General features: G+C 38.9%; 1 pseudogene; it reads left to right on the top strand.

Moving 5' to 3' along the window:
- Positions 1-3,432: 3,432 nt before the first annotated feature.
- Positions 3,433-4,410, top strand: LOC100725792 (testis-specific Y-encoded-like protein 5; annotated as a pseudogene).
- The last annotated feature ends 7,709 nt before the right edge of the window (positions 4,411-12,119 follow it).

Genomic DNA, 12,119 nt, shown 5'->3' on the forward strand with positions numbered 1-12,119 from the left:
AAAAATATAGTAGTGAATTCCTATATATGGAAGCTAAGAAAATACAAAGAATCAATGAATCAAAGTTGGTTACTTTAAATAGTAAATAAAATTGACAAACCCTTAGCCAACCTTATTTTTAACAAGGAAATAAAAGACTCAATTCCAAGCAATTAGAAATGAAAAGGATGAAATCACAACAAATCCTGCAGAAATTCAGTTGTTCATCAAAACCTACTTTGAGATCCTATTTCTAGTAAGAAAAAAAAACACAGAGAAATGTACATATTTGCAGATACATATCAATTATCAAAGCTGAGTCAAGAAAATATAAATATTTTAGATAAACCAATGTTAGTGAAATTGAAGATGTGATTTAAGATCTATCAACAACAAAAAAGCACGGGTCCTGACATATTCAATATTGAATTCTACAAGAAATTTAGAGAAGAACTAATGCCACTACTTCTCAAACTTTTTAATGAAAGAGAAAGGGAATTAATATTCCCAAATTGATTTATGGGAGCAACCATTACTCTGCTACCAAAACTAGAGAAGGACCCAACCAGATAAGAGAACTACAGGCTAATCTTTCTGATGAACATAGGCAGAAAAATCTTCAATAAGATACTGGCAAACAAAATGCAGTAAACCATCAAGAGCGTTATCATCATAACCAAGTAAGATTCATCCCAAGGATATAGGGATGGTTCTTCATACACAAATCAACAAATGCACTAAGTCTAATACCCATTCACAATTAAAAACCCTACAGAAAATTGAAATAAATGGATCTTTATCTCAATCTGATAAAAGCCATCTATGACAAACCAACAACCAACATATATAAAGTTTTTACTCTAAAATCAGAAAGAGGACAGGGATTTCCACTATCACCACTCTCATTCAATGTATTTCTGGAAACATTAACCTGAGCAATTAGATGATACAGAAATAAAAGGAATAAGGATAGAAAAGAAAAGTTTAATTATTGTTATTTGTGAATGACATGATACTCTACATAGAAGATCCCAAAAATTCCACCAAAAGACTTCTAAATTTAATAACCAAATTTAGCAGTGTACCTGGACACAAAGTCAACACTCAAAAATCAATAGTCTTTCTATACACAAAATAACAAGCTTGCTGAGACAGAAATTAGAGAAACAAGACCTTCCATAACAGCATTCAAAAAACAAAAATCAAATACCTAGGAATCAATCTGACAAAGAAAGTAAAAGATCTTTTAATGGAAAACCACAGTATGCTGAAGACAAAGATTAAAGAAGATATCAGAAAATAGAAAGATGTCCCTTGTTCTTGGATAGGAAGAACAAATATAATGAAAATGGTCACACTTCCAAAACTGTTATACAGATTTAATGCAATTGCAACAGTGTGTATCAAAGAATTCAAGAAAACAATCGGGATTTAGCTCAGTGACATAAATGCTTGCCTGGCAAGCATGAGGTCATGAGTTCAACCCCTGGTACCAAAAAAAGAAAAAAGAATGGCAAAAGCAATTCTGGGCAACAAAGATAACACAGCAGGCATCACAATTCCTAATTTGAAATTATCCTACAAAACTACTGTGATAAAAACAATATGGTACTGGCAATAAAACAGACTCAAACATCAGTGGAACAGATTAGGAAATACAGCAACAACTCCACCATGCTCAACCACCTTGATGAAGGAGCCTAATACCTTCGTTGGAAGAAAGACAGCTTGTTTAATAAACAATGCTAGGAAACTGAATTTACACATGCCAAAGATTAACATTAGACTCATTTCTTTCATCATACACTAAACTAAAATTGAAATGCATCAAATATCTAAATAGTAAAACTGAAACAATCTGCTGGAAGATTAAAGTAGGTAGTAATTGTGAAGACACTTATGTAGGCAAAGACTTTATGAACAAAACTGACCACACAGGAACTATAACAAAGAATCAACTGGGATCTCATCTTATTTAAAAGCTTTTGCACAGCAAAAGAAACTTCTAACAGAGTGAAGAGACACTGCATGGTATGGGAAGTTTTTAACCAGTTGCTCCTCAGACAAAAAGGACTAATATCTAGAATTTATAAAGAACTCAAAAATCCTGGCTGTAATCCCAATTACCACAAAAAGAAAAAGAAAATCAGCTAAGAAAATGTGCCAGGGAGAAAAATAAAACTGGTCAACAAGCATATGAAAAGATGTTCAGTATAACTAATCACCAAGGAAATAGAAATTAAAACTAAAGGGATATAGTACCTCATGCCCATTAAGATGCCTATTATCAAAACAGCAAGAAATGACAAGTACTGTCTGGGATGTGGAACACTGGGCCTCTTATACACTATGGGGGAAAAAACAAAATGGCGCAACCACTATAGGAAGAACATAGAGCCAACTGTAACCACCACGTGACCCACAAAACATCCCTTCTGAATGTTTATTCAAAGGAATTGAAATCAAGATTTATTGTAATCTCAGTATTAAATATTGTAATCCAAGTATTGTAATCCCTTTTTCAGTCTTCTTCACAATTCAAAAAGTTACATTTGTAACCTCATTGAAGACCTTACTGGAATCTCAGCAAGTTAATTCCAAATATCACTTCCAATAAAACCCATGCAATTGAATTGTACTTGGAGGCTGTTGCTTCAGTTTCTGATATACAAACTTTTGTGCCCTACAGACTCATAACCTCTTTATTTCAAGGCTCAATACCCAGGTGCCCAGGTGACATTCTTGTAGCTGACTGACTCTACCATCCTCATCCCACTGTGCTCATATCTTTTACAAAAAGCACTATTCAAGGAAACAGGTGATTGTCAGAAGAACCCAGAGGCTTCTTCATAGAGACTTGGGGATGGAGGGGAAAAGCAGACAGGGAGGACTGCATTGACTGGCACTCCTGGTACTCCACAACTTGGTCCTGTCAGTCTGGTACTCCATAATTCAGATTCCCTAAGGGTCACAGAAAACACTGTGGCACAGTGCAAAGAACCAGGGACTGGGCCAGACAAGCAACAACTTCTCATCTCCAACAAACTGAAGAGGTAAGATCTTCCAACAGACTCAAAATCCAAAAACCAGCTACACCTGGAAGGTGTTTCAGAGAAGTAATCATCACCTAAGAGTCCTAAATACTAGCAATGGAACAACCCACCACAAGCAACTTATAAGCGTTACCCAGGAATTAAACTAAAAAAAGAGAGAAAAGAAATGAGAAGACACTGAAGCAATAAGCAATCCCAGACATCCAGTTCACCAAAATGAGGCGGGACAATGGGCAATGAGGTGGGACAATCCCTCTGAAGTGGTAACCACAAAGCAACTGAATGGGGCTCTGGAAAAAATGAAATCAGAAATAATCTCTCAGATAACTACAGAGATTACCAAAATAAACACCATGCTTAGCAGATACAGATTTAAAAAATAAATGAGCTTAAGAAAATTATGGGAAGGAAGAGCGGCCTCGCGCTCACTGCTTGGGCCGCAGAGGAACATGCGGTGGCCACCACCAAGCCCGGCCCAGGCAAGGCCAAGTCTTTCTCAGAGCGCGGGGCCACAGACACCATCTTCATGGGAACTGTGGTGAGGCTGCAGAAGGGCCCCTGCACCACCACCTGGCATGGCTCATCTGGAAAGAAGGTGCCAGAAAAGGAGTCTTTCCATGGGGAAGACGCCTCAGGCAGCTGCTGGTGGGCAGCCGAAGAAAGGCCTGACTAGGGAGTGTAGCCCCGGCTTGATGGGGGAAGAAGGGAAAATGGCGGAGACATCTTCTGGGTTGGGTCCCCTAGCGATCGAAGGCAACATGGACTCCCTAGAGATGGTCCTGCTGAATGAAGCTGGAAGCCTTGAGCAAGCAGGAGGGCTGGATCTACCTCAAGCTCTTGCACAAATTCGGGCAGCAGCAACTCCCTACGTGGAGAGCACCAATGACCTCATCAAGAAAATCCCAGGTTTTGGCTGCAGGCAAGCGTCCCAAAAGCACCCCAGCTCTGTGCCTTTCTCAGTGGCCAAGATAAAGAGGTGCTAAGCTATCTGAATAGCTTGGAAGTGCAGGAAATTGGCCTCGGTGGCCTACAAAATCAAGTTCTACTTTAGCCCTAACCCCTGTTTCCAAAATAAGGTGCACATCAAGGAATATGGATGTAGGCCTTCCATCAGATAATTTCTCATTCTACTCTGACCCAGTGGCTCCCAGAAGATCTGCACTCCATGACTCAGAGAAACCCAGAAGAGAACGGGAGCTTCTTTGTGTGGTTTGTAAACCACACTTCTATTGAGTCTGACAAGATTGTTGAGATAATCCACAAGGAACTACAGCACAGTCCTCTGCAATGCTACCTTCTGAGTGAAGGAGCCCATGGAGAGAAAGCAAAGGAAGGCAGGCCAGGCCCAGCAAAGCAGCCAGGGAGACCCTGGTGCTAGGGTAAAACTATCCAACTGATCCAGTGCAAGTCTCCCTACTACCTCCTGTGGGACCTGTTCCTGGTTCTCTACCTGTGTGCTTTTTGGCTGTTTGTGTTCTCTTCATCTTGGCTTCTATGTGCTGTAATCTATTTGGACTTAGGCAGAATATGGCACTTATGAACATGTTCTTTAGCCTTGCTGTGGTCTTCCTGTTTTGTTTTGTTTTTTAACAATAGTGTCACATGTTACATGATCTCACCCTGCTGTTTGTATGTTAAGCACTTACATTTGAGATGTGTCCTGCCTTTCTGTACATTGCCTGGACCCGGTTTTTGACTCTGGCCTTCCCTACTTGTCTTCAACACGAACACTCTTAGGAGAACCAGAACATCCTCAAGCTCTGCTACTTCGTGGCCAGTGACTTGCTGGGATTCAAGTTCATGCTGACCATGCACTTTATCAATGGGAAGCTTTACTGTTACCTCTGCAAAATAAAGCCAGTGCACATGATGAGCCAGAATTTACTGTCATATGCGTGTGCGAGCACCACCTACCTTATCTCCAGTTTTGGACAGCAGAATGGCACGTGGCTGCTGGGCTTCACAATGGACAGTATGCCATGTATTCTCTACCATTGTGTGTCTTCTTGCCTCTGGGCATGCCTGCTGATGAACCTTTGATATCTACCTATGCCTGGTAAGCTATGACTGTCAGACCTCTCAATTTTGTCTAGATTGATATTGGCCCTCATTGGTTTCCTGATCAACAAAGACCTCAGGAACCGCCTTTGAATTCAAGAACCCTGCCAGTGCATGAGACACACACCTGATCTCCGCAGACTTCAGGACCCTGCCCGCTGGGACTGGACAGAAGACTGGAATATAGAGACACATGCTCACTATCTTCATGCTATGACTCTTGGCGAGGGTGGGCCTGGGCCCACCTTTGTCAACTTAATACCTTTGTCAACCTCCCTTAATTTCCTCTAAGATATGACCAGAGTACCCTGAGGGAGGCCCTGTGGAGGAGGTGTTTCTCATCCGTGGACTGCTGTCTCCTTGACTTTATCTCATTTCTCCGTGGTATTTCCCTGACTTCCAGACCCTTCTCCCACTCTGCCTTCCACTTTCCACCTTTCTTCTTCTTTCTACCACCTTCCTTTCTCCTCTACCTCTCTCCTTTCTTCCTTTGTTTTTTTTTTTTTTTTTTTGAACTTTTTTTTTAACAGCACCACAGCTTAGGCACAGAAGAGACAAAGCAGTGTTTTCTATACATAGTGTGCATACCGCTGGGGACCTGTGTGCACACTATAGTAGGCTGAAATAGTCAACGAAACCAAAAGGCCAAGTGGGTTTGTGTTTGGACTCTGGGCCTCACACCTACTTTATAGTTTTGAAGTTGAAAATGTAAGGCAGCTGTATTGTGGACTAGTGTCTGCTTTGGCGGGGGGGGGTGGCACTGGTGGTCTGTAGAGATCTCAGTCCATAAGCAGCTGGCTCCAAGGCAAGGAAACTTGGGAGAGAAGCACAGCAGAGAAGAAACAGTCCACAGTGTGGCAAGCGGAAGGCGGCAGCAGCCTTCAATCTCTAGCTTTATATTCCATCAAGGCAAAAATAGATTAGTGCCTCCCACATCCAGGGTAAGACTTTCTTTATTCACAGTCAGAACTATGCTAAACCAATGTAGTTATCACGTAACCCTCATCCATATTCACACATGCTAAATCCATCCAAAATGTCCATCTATACATGCATGAGGTTGTGGGAGGACATCTAGGTACAAGCATAACACACTATTTAACTTCTGTATTACACACTATATAATTTTCTGTATTAGGAAAAAATATGTACTGTATGTGTTTTAACAAAAGGAAGGGTACGGTTTCTTAAAAGTCCTACATTTCCCTCTTAGTAAACGTCCCCAGTGTGGGCCATGAGGAGAACCAGCGCTCCTGAGATCCAGCCATGGTGGGACTTAGCTTGGTCACCTGCCCTCTTGGTAAGTGCCCCTGATTGTGGGCCAGTTGGAGAACCAACAGCTCCCATGAGCCTACCGGCACACAGGCTGAGAATCAAACACACACACACACACACACAAGCTACTGGGGATAGATGACTCAGCGTCTCTTGGGAGGATGACCATATGCAATATAGGAAATCTGAGGGATTTCCTTCTATCTTCTGTTAAAAGGCAAAGGTGTTTTCACTGTTTTGTTATGTTTCTTTTGCTCTATTCAGTACTCTCAATTGGTTTTATAATGTTCTGTTTTTGGTTTGATTTTGCTGTGCCTAACTGACTGGACAACTATTGTGAAGATAACGGGATATACTATAGTACCTATTACTACTATCCCAGTATCCTACTGTGAAGTTCTGTACCAATTTCAGGGCATTGTCTCGACTGGCTTTGTTCTGTCGTGTTCTGTTGTATTTTTACTACTTTCAAAATAATTTTTTTAAAGTCCTACATTTTTTCATGTACTTTAGATTATAAAAGGAAGATAAATTATAAAAGTAGAGTCCCTGGTAACTATTCTGTATACATAGTGTCCATTGGCTTCATTGTAATTGTTCTTAAACCTCAGAATCAAATTATATCCCTCTCTTTCCTCTGGTTCCTCAAATATAGACCATTTCTAAGTTGCTTTGATGCTTCTTAAAAATCATCTCAATTTATCTTTTGTCCTTGTGTCTTTGCTGCCACTGCCTTGAGTGCTCATCTTTTATTTCAGTGTCTAAAGCATCAGTGTGTGGACCATATTTGGCAGTCTCCTAGTGATCTTTATAAAAATCTGCACTGCCCAGCTTTACTATTTTTTTTTTTGAGAGAGGGTCTCACTGTGTGGCCCAGGATGGCCTCAAACTGATGGTGATCCTCCTGCCTCAGCCTCCTGAGTGCTGGGATTATAGATGCACACCACCACACCTGGCTCCTGCTTTTCTCTTTGTAAGGAAACATATTTGACATCTACAATTTAAAGAAGATCCTTATTTGTCTTATGGTTTCAGAGGGTTCAGCCCATGATTGACTGGCTGACACATTCACACCCAAAAATATGCTTTACTAATCTGGTATATGGCTCCCAAATTGATCCAACTGGCAATTCAGTTTAATTGTCATAAAGTCTAATTAAGTATTTGTATTTCCGGTCTGTTTTATTAATTATTGGCTGTTGGTAAAAATATAAAATAAATTCCTATGAATTACTCATGTATGTATATATCTATTACAGAAAATTCAGCCTAAATATCAGTATAAAACATATATATCTAACACAATATGTTAAGAACTGTAACAAGGCCTCTAAATCCTAGTTTGGGATGGAGTATTCACAAATGCTTAGAAGAATACTTCCTTTGCAGAGAAGGTAGAAGTCTGCTTCTAAGACAAAAAGACAATGTAAAATTAAAGGCTTACAGATATGAAAATGTCTGAGGGTTTTCTTGAAAAATCCTTACATATAAAATGGTAAGGTAGGCATTTTTGACAAATGAGATTATACTGATATTTAGACTGAAAATCTTGGAACTAACCCAAATATCCATCAAATGCAGAATGATTTAAAAAGATGTGGTATTTTTATACAATGGAGTACTATAAGGCTATCAAGAAGGATAAAATAAATGAATTCAATTTGAGACCATACTCATAAGTGAAATAAATCAGATTCATATGTATGAACATCATATTGTCTCCTTACAGTAAAAAACTGAAAGAGTAGTAAGTTCTAAAATGTACAAAATATACGATAGATATTGTAAAATAAAAGAGGAAGAAACTGCTCAAAAGGAAAAAACAACTGGGAGAACAACTGGGAAGGAGAAAGGAAAAAAGAAAGAAGGGAAAAGATTCAAGATAGATAATTACACTACTAATCTCTACTAGTTCATCAAAAAGAATGGTTGTACTGGGGCTGGGGATTTAGCTCAGTGGCATAAGTGCCTGCCTTGCAAGCAGGCAGTCGTGAGTTCGATTCCTGGTACCAATAAAAATGAAAAAAAAGACAAAAAAAAAAAAAAAGAATGGTTGTACTTTCATTGTTTCATAATTTTTCATGCCTATATCTTGTAATCTGAGCAACTAATTTGAAGAAAACAACACAAAATGAGATAATTCAGTGTCCACCTGCACGAGTTCAAACCATTTCTCCCATGAGCAGGATCTCCAGTTGCATCCATTTACCTACAGGAATCTCAAGCTTCTCCTACTTTATATCTGGGTAGCTTTCCATTGTATGACAATATCATTTCTTTCTTATCTATTCTGTGATGGATGGGCAAGTTACCCTTGCTTTTTTCTGATCTCCTGTTGCATGGAACAATTGTTTTCTCTCCTTTGATTTTCAGTCTATGAATTTCCTTTTAAGTTAAATTTGCTTTTTGTATACAGCATACTGATGGATCATGTTTCTTGATCCACTTTCCCTGTGTTTCTTCTTATTGGTAAAATGAAACCATCCACATTAACGGTTACAGCCAGCATTGGCTAGTCTCTGCCATGCTATCTTCCTGCTGTTGGCCCTCCACTTTTCCCTTTCATTCAATTCCCTGTCCTATTTAGCAATCCTCCTCTGCTGCTGTTCCTGGAACCATGAACATCTTTATCTCTCTCCAGAATATCCTTCAACACTCTCTGTAGGGTTGGTTTGGTGGTCATGAATTCCTTCAGTTGTTCTTTGTCAAGGAAGTACCTTATCTTTCCATCAATTTTGAAAGATAGTTTTGCAGGGTAGATCAATCTGGAAATTGTTTTCTTTCAGGCTTTGAAACACTTCACTCCAAATTCTTCTTGACTTAATGGTTTGTGTTGACAAGCCTTCTGTGATTCTGATTGGTTTTCCTCTATAGATGATCTGTTTCTTTAACAGTTTTTAATATTCTGTTCTTGAGCTGTATTTCTGGGATCTTGATTATTATATGTCTGGTTGTAGGTTTATTTTGGTTATGGCTAGTTGGGGTTCTTTATGCATCATTTATGTGTATACCAGGTCCTTTTCCCATGTTTGGGAAGTTTTCTGCTTTATTTCTGTAAATAGTCTTTTTGTTTCATTTGTGTTAAGCCCTGCCTCTTCACTGATACCTATCACTCTTAAATTATTTTTGTTTGCATTATCTTGCAGCCATTGAATTATTACTTCCTGGTTCCTTGTTATTTTTAAGAGATCTTTCCTTTTACAGGATTGCTAGCTGCAATCCTGTCTTCAAGGTCTGAGAGTCTATCTTCAGTGTCTTTCAAGCAGTTTTGCCAGCTTTTAATTGACTTCGTAATTTCCTGCATCTCTCTCTGAATCTGTTTCATGCATTGTAATTCCTTTCTGTATTATTCACTCAAGGTTTCCATCATTTCCTATGCTCCTCTTTTATCTATGTCTTTAGATAAGCTTAGCAATCGTTTCACTGTTTTTGTGGTTGCTTCTTTTAACTGAGACATTATTTCTGTTCTGATTACTTTTACAGAAGTTGTTTCTTTACTTCAGTTGCTATCCTCCCAGAGATTTCAGGTGTGTGACTTCCATTTGTTTTTATGACTGTAACTGTTCTGTGTGGGCAGTAGGTCTAAGATTGCCTTTTGCTCCTTTGTTTTGACATTCTTCTGGGTTCCTCCCAACAAGCTGGTTGTGGGAGCCCAGGAACTTCCCATGTGGACTGCCCCATCAAGTGTAGTGGAATGGGACAGGCACCTGGGTTTCCGTGAACCCAAGTTCTGAGAGAGGTAGCAGTACATGAAGCAGGATTCCCCAGACCCATGAAGCTACACTGAGACTTCCCCAATGGCCAGGAGTGCATGGAGGTGGGGCTACTTTTCTCAGCCTGTGTGTCTACACCAGGACTTCCTCAATGGTGGCAGGCACACAGGGTGTGTTTGTCTGATTCTCCTGATGGGCGTTGGCTGCCTGAAGGAAGAAAGGGTCTCCAATGATGGCCTGCAGGTGCACTGGGTGTATCTGGCTATGTCTCCCTGCCCATCCTGGCTGCCCACAGGAAGCAAGCCTTCCAATAGTGGCAGTGGGTGCACAGAGGCAACAGAAGATAATCAATCTAATTCATAATTCCTAAAGTGCTCCAGAGAACAACCCAAGCAAGGTTGATCCTTTCCTTTAAAACTAAATTGAGTAGGATGTGGTAATACGCAGCTGTAATCCCAGCACTTGGGAGGCTGAGACAGCGAGGCCAGACTGGGGTACATGGTGAGTTTAAGACCAGCCTGCACTACATACTGAGATCTTGTCCAAAAAAAAAAAAAAAAAACTCTCTAAATTGAATGGATGAAGAACAAAAAATCAGAGTTTGGCTAGACTTACAGAAAACAAAAGGCTCTAAGACAAGAGCTCAATCTGTTATGTCAATAAGTCATAGTTCTACATGCCCCTAGACCCTATGCCCTCAAAGACAGTTCAATACATTCAGAATAATGAAAAATCCAAACACTTCGCTTTCACTTGCTTTTGCTGTATCTGTCTGGCCTAGCTGGTTTCAAACCAAAGAACTGTGAACCTATGAAGAAATACATTTTAGTTTAATTACTAAACAAATAGCTTGCTTGGCTTTAGTTAGGTAAGTCATTATTTATGCCTTAATTAGTACAGGAGTAATTTAGTATCTATGAAAGTAATATATGTCAATGTCCTCAAGCATTTTCTCTGCATTATGTATATGTTTGTTTCTATATAAATAAACTGGCTTCATTTATTTCTTTCAATTAACAGTAAGTGTACAAACTAAGAGATAGTGTGGCAATTTGCTATTTATATACAATGTGTAATGATCAAATAAGTGTTATCAGCAATTTCTTCTCTTTGAATGATAATTTCTTTTGAGTTGGGGAAATCTGAAATTGTCTCTTCTAGATTTGTATAGAATATGTAATAAATTGTTGTGTACTATCGTCATCCTGCTGTGCTGTAGAACACATTCCTCCAATAAGAAGGTATTTTGGTAGCCACATCCAACCTCCCTCCATCCCCTCAATCATGCTTAGCCTCAGGTGAGCACTGTTCTACTCTCTATTTCTGTGTAATCAACTTTTTTGCACATTTAAAAACATTTCATTATTTATAAATCCACAAAGAAAATGTTAAGCAACCTAGCTTACCATTGTCAAAAACTCTTTACATTTATTCTAACTTAAAGATTCCTTATTCCTTGTGGGAAAAAAAATCAATGGAAGTTATTCACATATGTTAAAGAATCATCTCAAAAAACTACTTTTTCTATAAATAAATATATTTTGTATAAGTAAGCCAAATGTACATAATGTAATTTAGCTACACTTGGCGTCCTAAAAACACATGGGAGGGTATTCACTAAATCGTTCACTAAATGCTATAATATTCTGTCACTGTATCATAATATTTTATGTGCAAAATATGCCCTTCATAAAGTGGGCCTAAAAACAGTCATTTCTGAGATGTTTATCTGGAATATAAATGTGTTAATGCATTACAGAGTAAGACACTTGAGTACTAAAGATTTTCACTGAATCCCAAAAATTTAACAAAAGGAAAATTTTTCATATTTGAAATTATTAGTGTCTAAACATTAAACAGCTCTGAAAATCTCTATCAGTGATACTTACTTTTTCTTTAACTAAGACAGTGTCATTGATGTGCAAGGAAAACAAACAAGATTGACCGAGAGAAAGAAAGATGGCCTTAGTCAAATTTGAGGACACTTTAAACTTTATCATTTCACAGTTTACGAAACAAATAATTAACCATCCCAAAGTGA

Source organism: Cavia porcellus, unplaced genomic scaffold (assembly GCF_034190915.1).
Source record: "Cavia porcellus strain 051 isolate PalLab524CR breed Dunkin Hartley unplaced genomic scaffold, mCavPor4.1 scaffold_12, whole genome shotgun sequence".
NCBI classification, from domain to species: domain Eukaryota; kingdom Metazoa; phylum Chordata; class Mammalia; order Rodentia; family Caviidae; genus Cavia; species Cavia porcellus.